The 25,127-nt window shown below is 54.9% G+C and overlaps 1 protein-coding gene across 8 annotated transcripts in view; it reads right to left on the bottom strand.

The window, feature by feature from the left end:
- Positions 1-25,127, bottom strand: part of Ahdc1 (AT-hook DNA binding motif containing 1) — a 66,476-nt gene that overhangs the window by 16,624 nt on the left and 24,725 nt on the right. For 6 of the 8 annotated variants that reach the window (XM_077109962.1, XM_076860950.2, XM_076860953.2 and 3 more), the window contains 4 exons: positions 5,776-5,959; positions 5,475-5,652; positions 338-449; positions 147-184 (listed from right to left, as the gene is read on the bottom strand). The gene's annotated coding sequence lies outside the window, so the exon portion shown is untranslated. The remainder of the gene's footprint in view (positions 1-146; positions 185-337; positions 450-5,474; positions 5,653-5,775; positions 5,960-25,127) is intronic. The other 2 variants (XM_076860955.2, XM_076860956.2) reach the window with 1 other exon arrangement.

Below are 25,127 nucleotides of genomic sequence, written 5' to 3'. Positions count from 1 at the left end.
CTTCTCCACTCTGGCTATGGGCTAAGGAGGCCCATCAGCAGGAGGCGGCCACTACTCCAGATCAAACTTAATGTCTTATTGCAGGTATGGCTCTCCTCATTCCAACCCCAACCCTTAGGACTCAAAGAAGAACCCTGGCCACTCACCCTCGGCTCTGCCGCCTGGGCTGTCACACTGGAGATCTCTGTGGGCAACAAGAGAGGCGACAGGAGATCTGAATCCCCCATGTGACTGGTGGCCACACTCAACCCTTCCCACCTGCCCACTCACTGGCCCAGCCTCCTCCAGATGCCTCCCCCGTTCCTTCAGCACCCCCTCCAGTGTGCACCCGGCTGACCTGGGAGAGAGAGGGCCCCCGTGCCTGGGGGCTTTGCCCGTTGCTGGCTATCAGCTGTGGGTACTGTGGAGCACCTTCTGCTTGAGCCCAGGCCTCGGGCCGTGGACAGCGCCTGGAAAGGACCATCTCAGCTCAGGTTTAGTAAGCACCTACTGTGCGCGAGGTACTAGGCTATTAACAACCACATTTTGCAGATGAAAAAAAAAATGAAGGCTCACAGTTGAAGTAACACCTTTCATTCAGACACCCATTATTTATGGAATGCCTACCTTGCACAAGGACTGGGCAGACAGACATTGATCAGATAATCATAAGTGATTTCATGATTAGTGTGATAAGAGTTGCAAAAAAAAAAAGTGAAGACTGCACGAGGTCAGAGGTTGAGTGATCACTGGGGAGTCAACCACAAAATCCCCTACTTCCGGGACACTTTCTCTGTGGCCAAGGGTGGGCCAAGCAATTTATTTAGATGATCTTGTCCCATCCCCTTCACACCTGTGATCAATATGATCATTTTTACAGAAACCATCCACTGCAGGTGTTAAACTTCTGCAAGGCAAAGTTAGCTGTCCTACTCAGTGTTGCAGGAATCTCCCAACATCCAGAACCACACATGGCCCACGGAGTGGCCAAAAAGGTATCTGTTAACACATGAGGCCCACAGAGCAAGCAACCAACCCTGCCTTTTCCCAGGAGGCTCTTTCTTATTCTTCTCCGGACCCAAAGGTGTGACCTAAGAAGGATGCTGACAAAGGGAGAGAGACAAGAACGTGGAAAGGGACATTCTCCGACTCCTTTCTCCACTTCCTCAGAGAGACTCTCTGATGCTCCATTCTACCTCTGGCCTCTGTTCAGCCCCTATCTATTTCACCTTCATAGCATTTATCACAACTGTAATCAATTACTTGTGTGACTGGCTGTTTAGTGTGTCTCCCCGGAGAGTGTGGGCTCTTCAGGGGCAGGGATCACATCTGTCTTGTTTACCATTGTATCCTCTGACCCCAGGGCCTGAGCTATGGATGCTACATAAATATTTACCAACTAACTCCCTGAGCTGATCATGGCAGAGCTGGGATTTACATCCAGGCAAGTCTGACTCCCAAGGAAGCCTTGGGGACTCAGGACTGGACTGATCCCGGGGAGCTAGGATCTCAGGGAGCTCTATGGGCCCTGATCACTGAAAGGGTCATAAAGACTGACACTTACCACTGCCTAGTGTTTGGCTTTGACCTAGCTTTGAATCCCCTGGACCTATCCCCTATAGACACATGCAGATTCTCAGTTGCTGCCATATTATCCAGTGCTGTCATCCCATGGGCAGATTGCAGAGCTGACTTTGGAACAGGATGGTGTGAAAAAGAACACCCCTCGGTTCCCTTTTGGAGGGCAGCAATGTGCAACCTACAAGGCACCTCCACATACAGGATCCACTGAATCTTCACAGCAACCTGGGAGGCATGCAAGGTTTATTATCCCCACCTTATGGAGGAAACAGGGCCAGAGCAGTTGTGAAACTTGCCTGAAGTCACACAGCTGCTCAAGAGGAGGCTTCCTAATTTTGCCTAAGGCAAAAGCCTCCTTCCACTCCAGGCTCCTGCAGCTCTCCTCCAGCCACTCCTGGAAAAGCTCCTTCTAGAGCCATGGTCTAATTTAAGGCTGGGAGGAACCTTCAAATTATCTAAGCCATTGGCTTTCAAACCCTGGGCCTGGGGGAACTATGTAACATTCCAGATACCCAGGCCCTAGTCCAGGGGAGTCTGACTCACACATCTGAGGGACATCTGGGAATCTGTATTTTTAATCAGCTGCCCCAGTGGGTACACTGTCCTATTGCCATCTCATGCCCTCCCATTTTATAGATGAGGAAACAGAAGACTTTGCCCAAGGCTACAAAACGGCATATGAAGGGCCCCTTTGTTGTTTATCCAGGTGAACCACCCCTCTGCCCACTGTTCCTTCCCTCCCTGCAGGTCCCAGGCTTCAGCTGCTCCTCACTGTCCTACCCTCAGGCTCCTCAGGACTCTGCTCTCCCGGGCGGTAGACCTGGCCCCTCCCAGGTCAGGCTCTCTCTGCTCCTAGGACTTGGAGCACTGCTGCTCTTGCAGGAAGAACTGTGGGTAACAGCCTCCCAAAGTGGGGAAAAGGGCTCAGACAATGGAATTTCCAATTTCCAACAGTATGGTCGGTCCTTGGCTCTGATGCCCTGTCTGAGATACCTACCAACAGCCACTATCCCTCCCTTACCGCGGGTGGGGCTCTGCAGACCTCCCACTTGGGGCCTGAGGGTGTGATCTTGGCAGCAGAGACAAACCTCCTCTCCAGTGGCTGCTTCTGTTCCACCCACCCGTGAAGACCTTTGGCCACGTCCTCCTGACTGTCCACTGCTCTTTTTGCAGCCTCTGGGATCTGAGACTCAAGCAGCTGGCTCCCCTCCCCGCCACACCCCAGCAGGCAGTCTTCTCCTGGCCCCCTCCCAAGGGTACTACCCAGCCCTGGTCTGTGAACAAAGTCGAAAGGGTCCTTCTGTCTGCCTTGTCTGCTTCTGGGTCAGTGTGTCTGAGCTTGCCCACAGGGACCAGCCGCTGGGAGGGGGCTGGGGGCCCCAACCTGCTGCAGTGCCGGGAAGCGCCAGCCCACATCCTTGAGTCCCTAGCCCCACCCTCCCCGCTGTGGCTGTGACCACCCCACCCCTTCCCCACCCTCCTCCCCTCCCCCACCCACAGCCTCCCCGGGGGAGCCGGGCTGCCAGCCCCAGCACTCACTTCCGGCCTCATGACCCTCTCTCTCCAGCCTTATGTACTCCCCTCCCTTTCCCCTCCCAGCCTGGTCCGTGGACCCAGGGACATCTTCTTGGCAGTGAAAAACACTATCACAGGGGCTATCACTGCTGTCCTGAGCCCCAAGACCTTTCCCATTGCCTCTTTTTTCCTCCCAGGGCCTCACCTCTCAGGCTCATCTCCCTCAGGAATGAGGCAGCACCCCTCTCAGTCTCCTTCCCTTCAGCCCCCACCTGCTGATCCAACCTGAAGCTCTTCCAACCTGATTCCAGCCCAGAATCATAACAAAAGTAACAATGATGGAAATAATAATGGCATCTTATTTGGTTTTAAAGGTAGGCACAGAGAGGTCATGTTATACCCTTAAAGACAAACAGCCATGTCAATTATGCCAGAACTTGACTTTAGTTTCATTGAGCTCCTCTAAACTAAACTACTTTGCTGTTCAGGGATTCAGCTCCCTCTCAGCCTGCCTCCTCTAACTCTCCTAGTCCTAACTATAAATTCTAACTGTTGACTTCTAATCTACCTTCTTCCTAGCTTCCTGTACCACCTCCCACAGTAGTCATCCAATGCACTACCTTCCCTTGCCACTAGGTGTCCCCTTAGAGCCACTGATGCCCCCAAGGGGAGCTGGTCCAGCCCAGCGCTAACACCCCCCCCACTCCGCCCCAGAGCCATCAGGGCCCCCCCACAGCACAGCACACCCCGGCCACACAGAGCTCCTTTGTGCAGTCCTCGCCCACCCCCTTCCTGTCCAGAGTGGGGCACCTGGCAAGCAGGTCTGCCCCCAAACCGCCCCCTGCCAGCCCCCTGCCCTGGGTGCCAGGTGTGTAGGCGCCACTGCCAGCTCTTGCTGGACCCGAGGGTCACCCTGGCGGCCCTCCCTTCCTCCCTTCGAGGTCACCCAGGGACTGTGCTTCCCGCCCTGCTCCGCCCCCATCCCCTCCTGCCCTTGGCCCTTCCAGACTCCCGTCCTTGTCTTTCCTTCTGTCTCCCAGAGGACTCCCTCCTCCAACCCCACCAGGCCCTCCCCCCACCTCTCACCCCCTCCCACAGCCCTCCCCGGAGAGCACCCCATTCGCCCCGCCCCTCCCGCCCAGGTCTGAAGAACTCCTCCTCCTGGAAAGTCACTGCTGGAAAGGAAGTGACTTCAGCGATTTGGCCACAAGGCTGGGCACTGCTGAGCCCAGCTCAGCTCAAGGCTTGCCCGGCCCACCTCCAAAAGGAGCCACGTGCACACACCACCCAAGCGTGCACCCAGAACCCTGAGCACACACCTCTCCACCACAGAGTACTCAGATCTTGTCTACACATCTCTCCAGTGTGTACTAGGAACTTGTGTACATATGTCAACACTCAGTGTGGCACACACAATATGCCCATGCCCACCCAGAACCTAACCTGCATCCCACATGCTCACCACTCCAGGGTACCACTTACAAAGTCCTAGAACGTCTCCCCACTAGCTTAGTTGAGTCTCCCCACTAGCTTAGTTGATTTACATAACCCTTGCACACACAACCATGAGCACCTAAGGACAGCCCAATGCACATACCTGCTTGCACACAAGTCTTGAGTGCCAGCAAATTTACAGCCTGGTACACACAGCCTCGCATCCTCTCAGGGCCTCCCCACCCTTCCAATTCCAGGAGGCCCCACCCCCAGACCTCAGGCCCCAGGAATGCTCCTGTGGAAGTTGGGTGGGGTCCCCAGCAGGCTGAGCTCTAGAGAGTTTCCTGGAGCCCAAAGGCTTCATGTGTCAGTTTAGGGAGTTGCCTTTGCAGGGTAGGGCAGCCCCACCTGGCCCAGGCCTGGGTGGGCTAACTTGGCCCAGGAGTAGGGAGGCGGGTTCTACCACTGCCCCCGCCCACTCCCAGTCTTCTGAGGGCATCCTAGCACACCTGGATTACCCAGGGCCTCCTAGCACCTCACCTTGGCCTCCCTGCTCTCTGCTTCCATAGAATCCAGTAGAAAGGTGTCCTGGGGGGGGGGGGGGTGTCAGCTGCACATATCAGGCACTGTGGTTTCCACCTCTGCCCTGAGTCTTGGTCACTGTCAAAACCCCTTTCTCCTCCCAGTCCTCTCAGGTCATCAAGGCGCAGCAAAAGAGTCCTCAAGTTAGAAGGCAGGAAGGACTCCAGGGACTCACTGTATATCCATGAGCCTCGGTTCCCCTTTCTGGATAAGGGGAGTTGGAGTAAGCTGGGTTAATATCTCTTGATAAATAAAAGAGATAAAAATTTATTGATAAATAAAAAGGGCCTCTTTGTTGCCTAAGCTAGGAGGGGATCCCTGTTGGACTGGAAAGCAAGTCCCTGACCCCCACTTCCTGGGGGGTGGCACAGGAACATGATTACCTGAGCAGGCTGTGCAGATAGGCCTGGCTCAACAGGAAAGGCCTATCTTTGCCTGCGTCTCCAGAGTGGTCTTCTTGGAGGCCTGAGTGTCACCTCTCACCCGGGGCCCTCTGCACAAGCTCAGCTGGGCGGGCTCTGGAATCCAGGCCAATGGATAGACAATCAGGCAAGCTCCCATCTGTGGAAGCAAACACAGCAGAGCAGGTATGAGCATGGATGCAGGTGAGCCAGCCAGGGAGGAGGGCGCAAAGGGATTTTGAGCCAGGAGGCTGTCCTAAATGGGGTTCAATCCAGCTCTAACCTCATCTCAGGGGGGAGTTGTGAAACCCCAGCTCCAGTCAGAAAGTTCTTTGTATGTTTTGGTGCTTGCACGCACACACGTGTACACACACCATGGCTGGGGAGAACCTGGTCTTAGGGAGTTAGATAGATCTTGGCTCAACTTCTCCAGGCAGCAACCTCTTTGGTTCTCCATTTTTTCATCTCTAAAATGAGGAGAATAAGATCTTATGGATAAGCCAGGCACAGTGGCCCATGCCCATAATCCCAGTGGCTCGGGAGGTTGAGGCTGGAGGATCATGAGTTCAAAGCCATACTCAGCAAAAGCGAGGCGCTAAGCAACTCAGTGAGACCCTGTCTCTAATAAAATACAAAATAGGGTTGGGATGTAGCTCCATGGCTGAGTGCCCCTGAATTCAATCCCCAGTAAATGCCGCCCCCCCGCTAAAAAAGAAAAATCTATGGATAGAGAGGAGCAATCTGAAGAAGCTATAGGTGCCAAGACCTTGCCCACAATGCAGGCAAGAGAGCTGCTGTTCAGGGCGATGGTGGGTGTAGATTTCCACGAGGGTGCCCATGCACCATCAGCAACTGGTGGTGTCTCTTGTTTTCTTTAATAACCATGGCCTTCTTCACCATGTCCCTGCTTCCAACCCATTTGTCTCAAGGTCCGTACTAGAGCCCCCAGGGGATCTGGGATCCAGGCCTCATGAACTGCTTATAGGTCTTGGTTGCCTGGGAATTTATGTGTGTGTGACAGAGATTCTGTCTGTATAAATGCATGTTGGTGAATGTCTCATTGTCTGGGTAAATACACCTGTATGTGGGTTCTGGGTCTACTTAGCCTGTCTGTATGCTTCCCTGTATTTCTGTATGCTTAAGGGTCTACATGTATGGGACCGTGTCTGCTCAGATGTGGTGTGTGTGCACATGTGTATGCTAGGCCAAGTGGGATCGGTATCTTCAGTTACACAGGTGGGTATGTGCACTGTCTGAATTTCTATTCTGTTCACCTTTGTGTGTGCATCTAGCTGAGCCTGTGTTTGTATGCTTGTGAGACTCAAGCATAAGCGCCTGTGTCTGTGTGACAGGTGTGCCCAGCTGCGGTCAGGCTGTGCCTGTTCCTGTGTGCGCACACACTGTGCCTGGCTCTCTGTATCTAGCTGTGTCAGGAGCCAAACCGGCTCCTGCCTGTCTCAGAGCTCTCTGGATGTGTGTGTGGTGGGGGGCGGGGGCGTGCGGCTGATCCTCTGCTGTCCCTGCAGGTTTCCAATCTCGAGGCCTGTGACTGCGGGCACTGGTGTCACTGTAGATCAGCATTGCCTCCCTTCTACCTCTGCCTTTCTCTGGGTTTTCAGGGTCATGGTGTGATGGTGTGACTGGTCACAGTGTCCCTGTTGGTCTGTTTCACTATGGGTCAGTATGTACTTGTGGGTGTGTCCCTGCCTGTGTGGATTTGTGTGACCTTATCATTGTGTCTGTGTATCTGCATGTACTTCTGTATGCTGGTGGGGCCTTGTGCTGTGTCATTGTATGCCTGTGCCAGTATAGCCATGTGCCAGCGTCCACTCGTGTGAACAGGCCTGTGTGCCACAGTACGCCTGTCAGCACAATGGTGCCTCAGTGTCTGTGTGGTACCTTCGTATAATGTGTGTGCATGTGCGTGCAAGGAGAGACCCTTTGTGAGACAGTATGTGTGTCTGTGTCCCTGTGTTTATATGTGCCTGCTTCCCTCCTCCCTCCCTCCCTATCTTCTGCTCTCTCTCTCTCTCTCTCTCTCTGTAGGAGCCAGACAACTCCCCAAGCCTGGATTAGGGACAATTTATCCACAGGCAGAGAAGGAGAATTCCAACCTGCCAGAGCCTCCCTCCTCTGATCTGTCCCCCCTTCCCTGTGGTTGGGTGGGCACAGAAATGCAGCCTGGCAGCTCCCAAGCCCTTGGGGAGCCTTCACCTCTGCAGCTCCTCAGAGGCCTGGGAGGGCAGAAGAGATGGAAATTTGGGTGGCTCCAGAGCCCTCCATTGGAGGTGGACCGCTGCCCCCCATCCAGGTCCCCACAGCTCAGCTCATCTTGGCCCTGTTCTCCTGCATATGGTGGCGGGTCGGGGGAGTCTGCATGGGGTCTGCCTGCCCCCAGGGGTGGGGAGACCTATGGAGCAGAGCTGCCCCCAGCTCCTCCACAACCTGGTACTCCCCAGTTGATAAACACCAGCCCCCACCAACACAAATGACCAGGGAAGTTGTGACTGTGCCCACTCAGGCTGGGGGAGGCGGAGGGCAGTGTGGTGGGGGAATGCAGCAAGGGGGAGCAGGGCCGGGCTGGGACCAAGGCTCCCTTCACGGTGCTCCAGGCGCAAGGCAGAATCACATGTTTCCCATTAGCTGCTCTGGCCTCCTTGTTCAGGGGGTGTTGGCTGGGGGAGATTTGTTCTGGTTGCAGACACCAGCAGAGACCACACAAGAGAGAGAGAGGGCGAGAGAGAGAGAGAGAGAGAGAGAGAGAGAGAGAAAGAGAGCGCGAGCAAGAGGGAGAGCCAGAGGGAGAAAGGAAAAGAGAGAGACAGACACATAGGGAGACAGAGACACAAGAGGGAGAGAAAAGAGACAGAAACTGTGAGAGACAGACACACACAGACACAAAAAGGGGGGACAGAGACTAGTGGTAAGAGACAGGGGGGACCGGTTGGGAGGCAGGGGCCAAGGGCAGTGGGCTGAGACCTAGGCAGAGGCTGCAGGCAGGTATGGGTCAGGCACAGAATGGTAGGGGACCAGAAAGACCTGAGGGGAGAGGCAGCAGGAAGGGGGCACCAGCATGCGGGGGAGGGCACTGATGGAGATGGCAGTGGAAAGGGACAACCAGGGACTAGACTATCCCACAGGAACCTGAAAAAGAACGGATGAGGCAGAGACAGGGTGGGCCGGGGGAAGGGCTAGGTGAGGGCAGGGGGAGGCCGTGCTGGGCGAGGGCGGCCAGCGCCCGGCCTCCCGCCTGCTGACCCTCCAGCCTTGGAGATAACAGGCCCGAATAGTGCTGACTTGCGGTTCAGAAATCCAATATCCTCCGCGGCGCACTAATCGACTACCTGAGCTCCCGGCCCGCGCTGAGCTGCCCCGATTAATCCTGCGGCTCTACAGCCTTAATTAGTTTAACAGTTTCAGGGGCAGAAGAAGCAGCGAATAGGGTCCCCAGGCCCATGGGGACACAGCCCCCCGTGCAAATTCTGCCTGATGCCACACCTTCACAGGCACACACCTGCCCCGGCCCCAGAGGCCCCCATTGCGCAGTCTGAAAAACACTGGGTCCTTCCTCCTGGGGAACAGTCCCAAGGGTTGGCACCTGGGTCAGAAGATAGGTCATGCGACACTGAGATATCCCTCCACACACACACTGTGACCTATGCCCAGGGCCTCCAGTGCTTCCTCTGGCTGGCCCTTTGGGGCCATGTGGTCTGCCTAGGGAGGCCCCACCAACGGCTAGCACCCCACCTCTGGGCAACATGTTGTCTCTTTAGGGTGAGAGACGGGCTACCACGAGCTACCGCGTTATGTCTTCCCAACAGCAGAAGAAAATCACACATCACCCTCCATAGAAGCACGAGGTGGGCACATGGTGACATCTCTCACACATGCAACAGCCAGAAAGACAGGTACACAAGTCAGTGACAACCCTCCTAACAGATGAGCTGGGCACATAACCTGTCGCTTCCCCTGAAGTATGAGATGGTCACATCTAACACCTCAGTCAGACAGGTCTCCAGGTGGTCATCTCTCACAGGACTACCATACAATCAGGTACCTCCATGCGAGAGAGGGTGTGGGAGGCAAGGAGAAACTGTCACACACAGCTTAGCAAAACAACCGCACATGTCCCCACGAGACAAGCCTCTTTTTCTACCTGAGGGGAAGGCACAGACCTCCACCCACCAGAACCCGAGGCTGGGCATAACCAAGCCCCTTCCCTGAGGCCTCCCTACGGATTGTTGGGATGGGTATGTGACATGTCACCTCCCTGACTGCTTGGGACAGGTGACAGTCTGCCCACCCACACCCCTCCCCCACCACTGTCGCCAGCCTGAGTGGTGCTGTCCTCTGCCTGCAGAGGCGTCACAGCTCACAGGGCATGAATGTCACCCCAGCACTGCCAGAGCCAGGCACAGCCACACGTTGCCCCAGTGACAAACACCACTGGCCCCAGGAGGAGGTGGAGGCACACAGGACTCTGGGTGTGACCTTGGTCCCTGGACACCATGAGGGGCGGTGCTGTGGCCTTCTGCCTGGGTAACCCGTGCTGGGGGAGAGAAGCGCCAGGAGGAAGCTGCCTGGGCACAGAGATAACCTGAAATGCCACCTCTCCAAACACCCCCTGCCCCCATTTCTCATTTAACGTAGCTGTGTATCTAGGCAGGGGGCAGAAGGAGCAGTGGAGGGAGGGCTGTCACTGAAGCTGTTTCTGTCACACTATTTAGAGATTGGTGGGAAGCAGAGGGTCTAGGGCTTGCTGTCACCACACACTCATGGAACAGGGAGTGGAATAATGGCTTGAGACACCCTGTGCTGTGAGGGGGTACTCCTCTTCCTTGGAAAGGCCCTCTCTTTAAACTTCAGGCCACAGAGCTAGGGACAAGGAGGCCAAAGTCCAGGGGCATGACTCACCCAGGGAACAGGCCCAGCCTGCTGGCCAGAGTGGTGAGGAAGGCCAGGAGCCAAGAGGCCCGGGTTCAAGTCTGAGCTCCTCCCAGGCCTAGCTGAGTGACCTTGGAGCAGAGGCTCAGCCTCTTTGGCTTTGGGGAGGTGGAAGGGAAGTGCCAGGTCCAGAGAAGCTGAAGGGGTGGGCCTGGGAGGGGGAGCATGGGAAGGATAGTGGGCTCCTCCCCTGACTCTGTTCTGCTGCTTCCTCACAGGGAACCTCATCTTCCAGCACCTCAGTCTCCTCATCTGGAGGTAGAGACATTAACATGCGTCTCCCAAGACACACAGCATAAAGTGGGCAGGTGCTCAAGAAACAGGAAGTCTCTTACTGAAAAGAGGGAGAACTAGACATAGAGAAGGCAAAAGACTTGCCCAGGCTGGTTTCCCACCTGAGCTGTTTCTTTAAAATTGCCTGGAAGAGTGTGTGTGTGTGTGTGTGTGTGTGTGTGTGTGTTGGGGGGTAGCCCCGTTGGATGCAGAGAAGACCACCCCAAGACCAAGGGATTTGATAGGACTGTCATCCCCCTCACCTTTACCCTAAATAAATCTCACTTTGCCCACCTTCAAACCTTGTACTAGAGCAGCAGCTCAAAGGGAGGAGCTCAGCCCACATCCCAGCTCCCTATGACCCCAAAAGCACCTGCTGCTCAGAAGGTGCAGGAGACCTGGGTAGTCAGCACTGTACAAGAGCCCCCCTCTTACAAGAGCCCAGAGAGGGATAGGCCTAGCCTGAGGTCACACAGCAGCAGCAGAGCCCAGAGCTCTGGTCAGGAACAGCCTCAGAGCAGAGTTCCTCCAGCCCCTGGGGGTGGCTGGAGCTGGGGGGCCCTGAGGGACTGAGCAAAACGTGGCGACAGATGGCCTGCCGAGGCAGCGGCGATCTGGGCGGCTGGCAGGCATGCTCGCTCCCGCGCAGGGAAGCAGCTAATTTTAGCTGAGGCCTCGATGCCAGCTTTGTTCCCCCCACCCACCCGCCGAGGGGGCCCAGCATGCCTTGCGTGCAACCCGCCTCCCCCAGGCACCCCTACTCCCCCGCCTGGCCCCTTGGTGAGTAGTGCCCAGACCCCAGGGTCCTAGAACTGTCTGCCTGACCAGGCCTCACCACACCCAGAGGCAAGGGCTGGGCTCTAGAGGCCTGGCTCCCCACTCCAGGCCTGTTTGCCCATGACTCCGAGCTCATTCCTTGAAGAGGGATGACAGGAGGAAGGCTAGAGGCCATTGCCCAGACTGGGAGGGCTGGACAGCAGGGGCTGCCAGTGTTGGGGGAGGCGGGCACTGTCCTCCACCCAGCACTTAAGGAGATAGGACCCTGATTCCACCAGGACCTTGATTCTTCTGGGCTGGAGTCCTTCCTGCTGTTGGTGAGCAGGGGCTCGGGAGTTACTCAAGACTTTCCTTGTTCCTCATAACTTTGAGTTTGCTTCAGGGACTCTTATAGTACTTTCAAGAAGTCAGAGCTAGTGCAAGGTTGTAACCCTGTGCCATGGGGGTAAACTGAGGCATGGTCCAAGACAGCTATTACTATACCAGGAGAGGACCAATCTCAGGAATCGGTGAGGTCTAGACACGATCTTCTGTAAGTCCTTATATCTATATCTAGGAGGCTTCTTGGCTGACACAGAGCCCCTGGGAGTACTCACTACCTGGACTGGTTTAAAGATGAACCAGGTGGATAGAGCCCATCTTCCAAAACCCTACAAAGGGAGACCTGGCACCCCACTCTCTGCAGGCTCTTTAACCTGAGACCCTTCCTTTCAGGTTCAACTACACATGCCCAATGGGGCTTTCAAGTCACATGGCCCTCACTAGTAAGGGGGCTCTCTGGGAGTGATTCTGGAGGACCTCCCTCAGTTCCACGACCAGGGGCTATAAGAGAAATGGCTAAGAAGGAAAGAGGAGGAGGAGATCTGAAAGGAATTTCTGTATTTAGAAGGAAAGTCAGAGAAAGAGAAGGAAAGGGAGGGAGAAATCAAGGCAGAGAATTAGAGACAAAAAGAGGAAGTTCGTGGAGAAAGAGATAAGGAAGGAGGGCTTGGGAGACAGTGATGGGGAAAGAGAGGAAAGGGATGGGGGGGGGGGAGACACATGCCACAGGAAGGAAGACAGGAAGAAAGAGATTCAGGAAGGGAGAGAAGAAGGAAGAAAAAGACAAAGAGAGAGAGACAGGCAGGATGATGCAGAGACAAAGACACACACACACAGAAGGAGAGAAAGAGAGACAGACACATGGTGGGAAAGAGACAGAGGAGCCGGCTACAGGAAGGCCAAGGCAGCGACCCAGGGAGCTGGAAGCAGGGAGTGACACACCCAGAGACCAGAGACAGCAGAGAGGGTGAGCCACACTCCTAGAATGGGGCGGGAACAAGGGGGAGACACTAAGTGATAGAGTGTGGGGGGAACAGCAGGAGTAGGCAGAGGCAAGGAGGGAGGGGGCGTAAGTAGGAGAAAGAGGAGGGGAGATGTCGTCGCCAGAACTGGGGGGGACAGAGGACAGAAATGGAATGTGGGTCTAGGCATGAGGCTCACAGATGCATCGGCTCCGGTTTCAGCTGGGGCAGTTGGCTGCTGGGGGGGGAGGAAGGAGCAGAGCTGGCGAGGGAGGGGGCCTGTTGCCATGGCGGCGGGCACGGCAGGGGCACAGTCTGCTGGCACTTGGAGCTCTGGGCATGGTAGGGGGCTGACTGAGGGGGGAAAGGGGGGTGATGGAGAAGGCTTGCCCTCGCCCTCAGGGCTCTACCATGAAGAAAGTTTCCAGAGAGCCGTTGGGAGATGCTGGTAGTGGAGCACAGCAATGGGCCCTGCCCAACCCCTTGGAGGCTGCCGGGGGGCACCCTTCTCCAGGTTGCTTGTGCCATCCTAGGTTCCCACTGGTGTCTCAGGCTGCCCCTGGGGACCCTTCTCTGTCCCCTCTGGTCTAGCTGAAGATCCCACATGCTGCTGCTGCTGCTGCTGCAGCCTCTGCTTGCAGGGGAGCAGCAAGATTGTGAATTCAGGATCTGTAATCCTAACGCAGAGCCCAGGCCTACCGGGCTCCAGTTACCAAGGAGACGGCGGGTCAGAGGGCAGAGCGGGGCGCCCGCTCCTCCAAGTCAGAATCCCAATTGTTAAAGCCCAAGAATAAACAGCTGAAGCGGCCGTGGGGGGGCTGGGAGGGGGACTGAGGTCTGCATCGGCTCAGTGTGGTGTTGTCAAGCGAGATGTCACTAATTGTCTGAAGGAACGGGCTGAGGCAGCTCTTAACTGCTTCTGTGCCACCAGAGACACCTTGGCTGCCTGGCCTCATCCCTGGGGCCTCCCAGCATTCCGCTGGGCCAGCTTGTTGGTGGGGGAGTGCTGGCCCAGCATAATCCCTGCCTCCCTTGCACTGAACCCCCACATACTTTGGTTCCCAACACTCTTTGCCCATCTTGGAACCTCCCACCTGCAAGCTAAATCTTTATGTCCCTAGAACCAGCACCCCCCAATCACTGGAGCCATAATACTCCTTGTAGCCCAGAACTGCCCCTTTTGGCCTGCAAAAGCCCTTCCAGCATCTCCTCTTTCCAGCAGTTAGAGGTTCTGCTACAAGCTGTGTGCACTGCAAAGACAGACCTAGGGTTCTTCTGGTCTTTGCAGAGAGGGAGCAGTTGGACAGAGATCCTCCCGTGGAGAAGGGGAAGTCCTCTAGCAATTCTCTGTGCAACTCCCTACTCTCAGTCACACATGAGAGCTAAAGGTCTGAAGGAGGTCAGGAATCCTGATTTCTAGTTTTGATTGTTCTACCTGCTAAGTGACTTACTTTCCCTTCATGAGCCTGTCTCCTCATCTATCATCCATCCTAAACTGAGTGCCTACTCTGAGCCAGACCATGTCTATAACCCCTGCCCAGACGTCGTCCCAGTCCAGTGGATGAGAAGGGTTCAATGAGACAAGGTAGAAAGCTGGAAGAGATGCATCAGCTAAGATGTTTCAAGAAAGACAACAGTGTCTGGTATGAGTCAGCCACTGAGTGGACTGCGGCTGGTGTTCGTAGTATTACAGCTTCTGCTATGATTGCAGAGGGCCACCAAAAGGGTGAAGGCAATAAAACAACTAAAACAAACAAAAAAAGATGGTAGGGCTCGCTTCTGAAAAGGCTTAGTGCAAAGAGTATTAATCAGTAAGATATGGACAGGTGGGCAAGAAGGTGAAGCACTCCGGGAGGTCTTGTGAGGCTCTTCAAAGAAACCCCAGCACTCAGCGTCAGGGTCGCCTGGTCAGCCTGTCCCAGAGCAGGAAGGGAGAGGCCTTCAATTCTCTCAGCCCTATCGCTGGCCTTGCCTCCTCCCGCACCTCCCGCCAGCTCCACCCACCGCGCGTCCCCAACACCAGGGAGAATGCTGTGAGAATGTGTGCCGCCCATAGGCGGGGCTTCTGGAGATTGGTAGCACCTGGAGTGACGCCACGAGGGCGGGGCAGGCTTTGGGCACGCCCCCTCCTCCACACCCTCAGCCCCTCAGCGTAGGTCTCCGGGAGGGGGCGCTCAGACCTTCGAGCCCCACAGGTGGGGGCCTGAGGCAGGCTGGGCTGGGGCGCTGTCCGTGGGCGGGGAACTGGGCGAGGAAACAGGGGATCCCCCAGAGAGGGCCCAGCCCTGCCGGGGGCTGGACGCGTACAAAAGGCGACTTGTTCTTTCTCGGGATGCCTGCGCCTTCTCAAACATACCTACAGCCGCACTTCGGGGACAGCTACACCCACACGGCTGGCCGCACAAAGCCTGCCAGGGTGGGGTATGGGGGTTGATGCCAGGAGGTAGGATCAACCCTGTTTCAAACCACCCCCTGCTACATTACATACTCAACACCATTCACCTCACCCTGTCCCATCTGGTCACCCTCACAGCCTCATGCACAGCCCTGAGGACAGTGACCCAGTCCCATTCTCAAACTACCCTCTCCTTCATACTGTTTATAGCTTACCAGTTTCTGCTCTATAGAGACCCTGCGCCAGCTGCAATCCAGGTTCCATGCTGTGTGCGACCTGTAAGCCACCTCATAAGGCTTAATGCATTTTTTTCCCCTCTCTCTCCAGTTCCGGGGATGGAACCCACCTCTGGCACATGGTAGGTACTGTGCCCCCAGCCCAGTTACCATTATGTTTTTACTGAGCACCTATTCTGTGCAGACCTCACAATTGTCCTACATGGTGGATACTAGTTGTCCTATTTTATGAATCGGGAAACTGATGCTTAGGTTAGCTTGCTTAAGACCAAGGCAGGATTTGAACCCAGGTCAAACTTGACTTCAGAGCCTTTGTTCTTCTGTGTTGTCATCTCTGCCTCCCGTGAAATCATCTTATACCACAGTATCCCACCAGAACTACAACCTGACAGCAAAGCCTTCTCAATCAAGGTGTAATTCACCCTAAGCACATCTCAATGTCACAGTCTAGTACCAGATGGCCACCCTTACTAATCAAGCTGTGTGTGTGTTGGGGGGATTCCTACCCCTTAGCTTCCCCCACCCCATGCTGGTCATTATAAATGGGGCCCAGTAGGCTACCTTTAACCTTTCCAGCAGGCTCACCTCCACCTCCCCTGACCCCAGGATGACAAAGCACTGCCATACTAGTTGAGGAGCCTGACCTGCAAATCTCCCTGACCCCATGAGCCTGGACCCTCTTCTAACCCACAGCTCCTGCTGAGAACAAGTGAAACAAGCCCCTTCCTGGGGATGTCAAAGCACCTTTCCTGCGGGTGGCGGCACTGTGATCCCCAGAGCCTGGCTAGGGAGAAGGATCGCGTTACTCTTTCCCCAGCTGTGCTTGGACTCCTTGGGGCTGACCTTTCACCTCATCCAGGCCAGGACCCAAAGGGGGCCAGAGTCCAGCCCTCACCTCCGGTTAACCCTCTGCATTCTTGTCTTTTCATTCCTGGGTTCCTGCCAAGGCCCTGCGGGTCTCAGGAAGCCCAGCTAGGCATGCCAACCTTTCCCTAGCCTTCCATCCTAGCGTCCGGTTTCCCAGAGAGCTTTACAGAATGCTCCTCCCTGCCCCCTGCCCATGCTGCCCTGCTGGGATCAGATACCTCCGCCCAAGCAGCTGAAAATGACCTGGGCTATTTTCGCTGCAGGATCACGTTGCAACTCCCCCTAGAGCTGGCAGCTTCTCACACCTCTCCAGACCATCGCCCCCCAACCCTCATCTCTCACCCAGAACCACTGACTAAAAGGGCAGAAGGGCTTTCAGAAAGCACTGGCCTAAGCCTGTCAGATGGGGAGACTGAGGTCATGAGGAGCCAGGCACAAGGCTGGGCAGAGAACCAGGCTCCCTGGGTCCCCACGCAGGTCTCTTACTGCTTAGCCTGCTAGGCACCCTACATCTCAGAACCTCTGACCCAGCCAGCTTCCCCCAAGCATCACAAAGTCACAGGAGTCTACCCACAACTCCCTGTGCTGCTCTGCATGTCAGAAACTGCCTTTGCCACGTACTTTTCTTTGTTTAAAATTGGGACCAGGTCTGTACCTGTGTCATTAGACACGTGGACCCACCCAGAAAGTTTTAAGGGGTGCAAACTAGGAGAGTCAGGGAGACTAAGACCTAAAGGAACAGAAGGTGGATTCAGGCTTTAACCCCAGCTGCCTCTTGCCCCAACTTTTGGGTTGTATTCCCCACCCTCCCACCCAAAGGGTCTTCCATTCCTATAAACTCAGCCTCCTCCAGGTCTCTGCCTCTGCCCTTGCCCCCTGGGTAGGAATGTGACTGGTCAGGTCTGAGCTGACCACATGAGTGACTGTAAGGTGACAGACCCCCACCCTCCCATCCCCCCAGCCTGGGGGAGTTCACATACCAAGGCAAGGGGGGCAGGAACTGTTTTAACTCTTTGCAGCCTGGCTTTCAGGAGAAAAGGAAGGGTACTCCACTTCCTCTAGTCAGTCCCACATGAGGACTGCCTGGTGGTGGGGAATGCAGGCAGAATCCTCCAGCAAGGAGGGGTAGGATGGGGTAGTCCCCATTAAGGAATTACCCTTTGCCACCCTAAATGTTTAATCTCATCTCCCACGACATTTGTTAAGTCAGGAGATGGTGCTGAGGGCTGACAAGAAAAAGAGGCATCATGGACCCCAACCTCAGGAGTCCTGGTCTGATGGGAGAAATACAACCCTGCCCTGGGGAGTCTGCTGGGGGGGACCAGGCACAGAGGTTGGGACAAAGAGCTGAGAGCAGAGAAGAGCATGGAGCTGCTGCACAAGTGGGAGGAAGCCAGGGCAGGAGAACAAGCCAGGTGGGGTCAGACCGGGCAGGCTTCCCGGAGGCCCCTCGGCCCACACCCCTCCCCCCAGGCTCTGGAATCTCGGGGGTCAGGGCTGAGGGACAGCCCCACCCCCTGCTCCCCTCGGGCTCAGGAATTCCACCAGCCAAGTGTGGGGGGGTGGCTGCATCGGACTCGGTCCAAGTTGGCTCCCACTGGACCAGGAACTGTAGCTCCTCCTTGCCCCCCACCCTCGCCCAAGCCCAAGCCCCTGGGCTGGCCCCCAGCCCCCTACCCTCCCCCTGCCTGGCTGGCACGGTGTGTGCCAGGCGCTGGCAGAAAACAAACCCGCCGGGGTGGGTTTGCAGGGAGCGGGGTAACCTTGACACAGTTGCGGCAGTCGCTAATGGCAGACACACACTCCGCCTGTTCTGGGGGGACTGTTGCCGTTGCTAGGAAACCAGCAGCCGCGTGAATGGAAATGGGTCAGTAAACCTGGGGAGAGATAGTGTGACACTCGAACCACTGCAGCTGCTCCAGCCCACACCGAAATCCCTCCTCTTCAATATTTATCACTCCCGCCTGGGCCCTCAGCTCCTGCCAGACCCTGCACCAGCCTGGCCCTCAGGCCCCCCCAAGGCCCGATAGGGGTGGAAGAAGAAAAGTGATGGAGGGGGTTTGCTTATCCACTGTTGGGGGGGGGGGCTAAGCGGGATGGAACTGGTTCTGGAGGAGATTGAACAGGAAACTGAGCCTAATCCCGTGGTGGGGAAGGGGTTAAAAGGTCAATTCACGCCTGTTCCTGACTTAGGCACCGTGGTAAAATTACTTTGAGAGTGAGCGGGCTTGCGGCTGCCTGCCTACCTGCAGAGGGACCGATAAGACAGGAGGCTTCCCTCTCTGCAGAAGAGAAGAGGCACCCAAAACAGCCAGGATTCGGCTGCGGCCTGAAAAATACCATTCAATGGCCCCAGTACAATCTACAATCGGACAGCACCCCAAATGGCCAAGGGCTACCCAATGCCTTACCACACATCCTGATACTCACTGTTCAGGAAACCTTGACAACACCCCTACTCAGATAGATACCCCCACAAAAGAGCATGACAACTGCAATTCAGAACAGTGCCATTCAGCTAACACCCATAAACAAGCTGACAAACCTAGGTACAGGCGAAACTCTTCCATCACTCCCTATGAGGCTGGAGCCTGCCAGGCGGCCTGCCCTGACCCAGAGCCGGGTTCTCTGGCTCATATATGGTTTTTCCTCCTTCCACTGCCAGTCTCCTTGTCTTGAACACACCCTGATACACCGACTGCCTCTGGGATCACTCTTTTGCACACACCATCCCTCAAGCTAGCTGCCTGGTGCCTGACACCCCACTCCCTGGAGGCTGACCGGTCACTGACACACACATTCTCTTCCCCTAACAGCACGCAGTCACATTGCCCTGACACAAGCTCTTGTTCTTAAGCACAGACCTCTCTCCAGATAATATGAACCCTGAGAATCAGCAGGGCCACTCACTTGGGTGATATGTACCCTCCACCCACCACAATCTCCACCAGTATCCCTGAAGGGTGTGTCTCAACAAGGGAAGCACCTCATCCTGGGGGTGGGGGTACCTTGACAGGGATCTCCCAGCTGACTTAGTTCTCTGTGTGCTCCCATCTCCTAGGATACATCAGTCAACACAGGCTTGGAGCCTGTCAGAGCTAGAAGGTGCCTTAGGGAGTCACTAATCCAGCCTCCTCCGCTATGCAGGAGCAGATACCCAGAGAGGGAAGCAGCCTGCCCAAAGTCACACAGCCCAACTGCTGTTCCAGCCTTTCTCTTTTATAGTCCCTCACTGGGAGTCCTCTATGGAGTGCAGAAAAACTCAGGGTTAGGGTGGAAGAAAGAGTAACAGCCCAGAAAGGCTTCCTTGAGGCAGAGGGAAGTGGGACTGGGCTAGTTGGGAGAGAGTCTGTGGTCCTCTTTTAAGAGAAGTTTACGGGAACTGCCCAGCAGTATATTCAGAGAGATAAATCCAGACTTTACCAAAAAGATCTGGTGGATGATCATCCCTGTCCCACTTCCTATTCCAGGGCTCACTGCCTTCCCAAATCAAAGCAAAGGTTATTCTCTTCCTATACCTGGCCTTCAGGGCAAATTCCCTCTAGTTCCAGGGCATTCCTGCCTCCTATTATTTAAAAAGATCTTTGCCAAGATGCCTCTGGGACAGATGAGTGAAGAGGTGTCTGGGACAGATGAGCAAAGAGGTGTTCTCCTAGAATTTTTATTTCAATTCCCTTTGTAGAAAAGCAAACTGAGGCTTACAGGTGAGGTAATTGGCTCATTTACACAGACACAAATGGAACCTCAAGCTTCTTTGAGTACCTCCAGGGTCTTTCCCAGGAGACAAGGAAGGCCAAACAGGAAACAGAACTGGGGAGGTGGGGTGAGAAAGGTTGGGAATGGCATTGGTCCAGGCTGACCTCCTGGGTGGAGGAGGGGCCAAGAGGCATCCAAATCTGAATCTGGGTATCTGGCAGTGGTGGAGTGAAAGGTCAACAGGAGCTGGGAGAGAGAGGAAAACAGAATTCCACCAACCTCAAGCCTGCCTGGGCCATACCCAGGAAGCCAGGTCAGTGCTCTGCGCCACCCCGCATCCGTAGTGAACAACAGTGAAGCATTGTAAGGAGACTCAATCCCCTTTCCAGGCCTCAGTTTCCCCCTGAGCTGGCCTGGCAGGAAGGACTTCTAAGGGCCCTTCCAACTTGAACACTACTGTGACTAGTCCTAGGTCTCAGAAGCTGAGAATAAAAACAATAAATATGTATTCAATGACTATTTACTGAGTGAACACTCAATAAAACCATCATCTTTCCATCCTACCCAGCTTAAGAGGACTACTTACCTTGGAAAGCCACATTTCACAGGGCTATTAGAGGGTAAGGGGATTCAAAGACGTTGAGGGCTGCCTCTGCTCCTCTGGGTGGGGCTGTTACATAGGTGCCCTTTATGCCCTCATACACTATGCTTATTGCTTTAAACTTGCTACTTCAAGTCCCACAGTAAGGCCATGACCTGCCCACTATTATCTAGTTTTTCATGAGGAAAGGGAAACTCAGGAGTGAAGGGACTTGCCCAAGGTCACACAACCAGTGAATGGCAGAGAAGACATTCCAACTGGGCCTATCTTCTTTGCTTTTGTTTAACGTGGTAAGTGTATGCTAGGTGGGGGCAGGAAATGGAACTGAACAGAGGCCACAGGCAGGGGGAGAAGGGGTCCACCCCAGGCGGGGGAGCTGCCTGCTGAGTTGCCAAATGGTTCATCAGTTTGCAAAGCACCAAATGGTGCTGGAACGCAGCAAAGTTGTGGGAAAGCATCTCTTCCTTCCCCTCCCCCACAAAGGGCAGGGTAGGCCTCTTTCCCTCCCCCACCCCCAGTGCCAGGAGTGAGTCCAAAGAGGTCACTTACCTACTACCCTGGATCTCAGGACTCCAGTAAAAGGAAGACCCTCCCTCTAGGGGGGCCCTTTTCTAGACTCCGGGATATTCAGGGTGCAGAGCCGCCCCCAAAGAAAGCCGCCGCTGTCTCCGTCGGGGAAATTATCCAGGATTTTTCCAGCAGGTCCGCCCCCCTACCGGCTCTGCAATTGGGGGCGGAGGGGGGCTGGAAGAGGACTACCTCGCCTCCCTCCCAGAAGCCCTTGGACGCCTTGGTTCGAGAAGAAGGCTCCAGGCTGCAGGTCCAGCCGTTCTGGGGCGGAATAGTCTGCCTCCTAGTTTTTCCCGCCGCCGCCCCTCGGGCTACCTGGCTGCCCCCAGATCCCTGCCACCCCCACCCCCTCCCAGAGGAGGCCGCAGGGCTTTTGACTCCAGAAGGAGGTGACGGGCCGAGAGGGAAACCAGGCGGCTGGGGGAGGGGCATTGCCTGCACCTGGCCCCTCTCCGCCGCCGAGGCCGGGAGGGGCGGGACTGGACCCCCGCCAGACCCGAAAAGGGCGGCGCAGGAGGGTGGAGGCTCCGGGCCCGCTCGCAGCTCAGGGCCGAGAGGGGAGATCTTCCCCAGCACCCTCGCCAGGAAGGCGCCCCCTAGGGTCGGGCCGCTAGCCGCCCCTTTCCGAGCCGCGCGCTCGGCCCGCTCCCCGGGTCGGCCGCGCTCTCCAGCTGCAGGAAATTCCAGAAGCTCTCCATCATCCCGGCGCAGCCCGGGCTGCCAAGGCTCCCCGAAGGAGAGCCACATGCCGGCCGGCCGCGCGGCCCGCCCTCGCCCCCCACCCCGTCCAGCCTGGCGGGGCAGCCACGTCGGGCCCGGCTGGAGCCCGGCCGGCCGCCCCTTCCCGCGCCCCGGGGCCGGCGGAATGCGTGGCAGCCCCAGCCTGGGGGCTATTTTGAGCGGGAGGGGAGCGGCCCAGCCGCGGCGTTTTTGGTTTTTTCCTGGCCCCCGGCCCGCCCGCCTGGGCCCTCCGCTGCCTGCAGAGTTGGGGGGGTTGTCACGTGGAAAGGGGGGGGCGCGGCGATCCGGATCCGACCCGGGCCGGCAGGCGCCCGGCCACAGTCCGGACCTGCGCGCTCCGCGCGGGCGGAGCGGCGAGATTATTAATAGCGCGCTTGACTCCGGCGGAGGCTCCCGGGCGCCCGCTACCTGCACGCCCCTCCTCCGGTGAGCACAGGAGGCCTGGGCACTCCCTCCCCAGCGGCGGACTCGGGCCTCACTGGATAGCGCCACTGTGCACCAGTGACCAATCACCAGCCTCGATTTCCTTACCTGTAAATTGGGGATGAGCTACATGACTATATATGGTAGGTACCTTATCAAGATTTGCTTGCTGTGTAACTCTCTTTAGGCAAAACACCTTCGTGCCCGGCGCTGTGGCGCAAGCCTGTAATCCCAGCGACTCTGGAGGCTGAGGCAGGAGGGTTGCAAGTTCGGGGCCAGCCTCAGCAACTTAGTTGTCTCAGGATCAAGTTTAAAAAGCTCAACAGTAAAGCACTGCTGTGTTCAGTCCCAATACCAACCCCCCCACCACCAATAAAAAAGCTTGTTAGCCTTAGTTTTCCAGATTTTTATAATTTTTATAAACTGAGAGAGGTTCCCTTTTGTTTTTGATGAAAGGTTTTAAGAAGGCCTTCTTTAAGGAAAAAAGTCCCTCATATTTGAACAATGCATTTTCACTTAAAATCCTGTTGAGCCTAGCCACTACTCGTGGTAATGGCCAACATTGAGCATCTGCCTGCGTTATTAGCACAAATTAACTTACTTGATTTTAAGGTTCCCTTAAAGAAGGTAATATCCCCTTTTTTCCTAATGAGGAAACAAATGGACGCAGGAAAATTAAATGACCTGCCAAATGTCATACAATGGCATAGTCCAGAGTCAGAAAAACTAGCTTCAGAGGCTGAGTTAACCACTGAACTACAGTGTCCAACACAAGATGCCCTTTTAATATTTTTAACAGAAGAAACGGAGGCTTAAATTGTGATCCACCCAAAGTTGCCTTTGGCTAGTTAGTGGCAGAGGCTGGTACACTACAAATCTTCCAACTCCTAGTTTAGTGCCGCAAGAGAGCCCTCTGAATCTGTTCTGTTCCCGACTGGAGGCAGCTAGGAGTACCTAGGATAGGGTCCTAACAATGGGCACCAAGCTGTGTCAAGGAGCCTAAAGGATCACTTGGTGCTCTCAAGTGTCAGTCCCAGATTATTGGGTCCCCAGGGTTTACTAAATCCATCAAATTCTACACTCAGTTAGGGAGGAGAGGGGGTAAGGGGAGATGACATACAGGGGGAACAGCCTGGGACAGGGCCTGGAGCTGCTTCCTGCTCCCCCCACCTCCCCAGCAAGGAAGCACAAAGGCTGGCAGGCCCCCCACTCCGCCCCGGAAACCTGGCAGTTTATTTCTGTCTCAGGGCCCCCAGGTTTCCACAGAGTCAGTCCAGGAAGGCTGGCAGCAGCTGGTTTGGAGGGGTGGAGCTCAGGCTCCCTCAAGGGTCCAGCTGCCACTCTGCCCTCCCCCACCTGCCAGGTCAGAGCAGACTCTGGAGTCAGAAGTGACATTGGGATGAGGGAGGGAGGAATTGGGGGCCAGTGCCCAGAGATGATCCACCTGAGGCCAGTTAGTCAGAACTCCAAGGGAAAGAATCCCCCACTCCCTAACCCAGAGCCCAGGTGCTTTCCCAAACTGGGACAGCAGATACCCAGTTCAATTCTGCTAAGGGTGTAACCTCTGGCATGTCCAATCCTATTTATTCCAGATCATTCTGGGTCATGACTCCTCTGGACTCTCATCCAAAGAAAAGCCTCTTTTCTAAAAGATAGCCACAGGTCACATGGGCCAGTCCAAACTGGGACATGCTACACACCAGATTCTGAAGTCTTACTTTTTTATTCATTCATTCATTCATACCAGAAATTGAATCCAGGGGCACTGAACCACTGAACTACATCCCCAGCCTCTTTTAAAGCTTTTTTTAAAATCTTGAGACAGGATCCCATTGAATTGCTTAGGGCCTCACTAAGTTGCTGAGACTGGCTTTGAACTTGTGATCTTCCTGCTTCAGCCTCCAGAGCTGCTGGGGTTACAGGCTACGTGCCACTGTACCTGGCATAAAGTCTTACTTTTTTTTTTTTTTTTTTTTTAGGTAAGGGCTGGGGTTGTGGCTCAGTGGTAGAGTGCTTGCCTAGCAGGTACAAGGCACTGGGTTCACTTCTCAGCACTGCATATAAATAAGTAGATAGATAGATAGATAAAAGTCCATCAACAACTAAAACAATTGTTTTAAAAAGAATGTAGAAATCTCAGTTTTCACAATGATTATGTTGAGATAATATTTTTATAATGAGTTAGATAAGGTATTTTATTAAAATTAATTTTACTTCTTTTTACTTTGTTATACATATGGGTATTAGACATTTTTATATTACATATGTGGTTCACATTACATTTGTATTGGACAGTGCTGTTCTAGATCATATGGTGCTCTGGCTTAGGACCAAAGCTCTGCCTGCTCTAGATCAATATCTGTGTGGCTTTAGCTCACCCACTTCCCCATATTCAGACCACAGTCTTATGTGTGGGTCTAAATCTCACTACCCCATACCACCCTGCCTCAGCTTTCTGTGAATTTAGGCTCAGCCAGATAATATAACTAAGTCTGCTTTAAACCACTGTCTAGTTCATTTCTTATTCACCAATGCCCAAAAGTTAGATCCCAGAAAGGGTGTGGCTCCAGATCACCTTCCATGTTAACCTACTATGGCTCTAGATTCCAGCTGGACACCCCTCTCAAGCTTGTTTGCTTATATCAGTGTCTAATAAAAAGTTAAAAATCTACACACACCTCAGGAGGAAGAAGGTTCTACACCAGGAGTTGACAAACTATGGCCCATGGGCCAAATCCCGCCTGTAGTCTGTTTTTTATAATTGAAGTTTGATTGGAACACAGCCAAGTTTATTTGTTCATGCGTTGTTTATAACTGCTTTCAAGGTAT

The sequence above is a fragment of the Callospermophilus lateralis genome, chromosome 7, assembly GCF_048772815.1.
Source record: "Callospermophilus lateralis isolate mCalLat2 chromosome 7, mCalLat2.hap1, whole genome shotgun sequence".
In the NCBI taxonomy this organism is placed as follows: domain Eukaryota; kingdom Metazoa; phylum Chordata; class Mammalia; order Rodentia; family Sciuridae; genus Callospermophilus; species Callospermophilus lateralis.
This window is presented reverse-complemented; position numbering and strand designations above follow the sequence as displayed.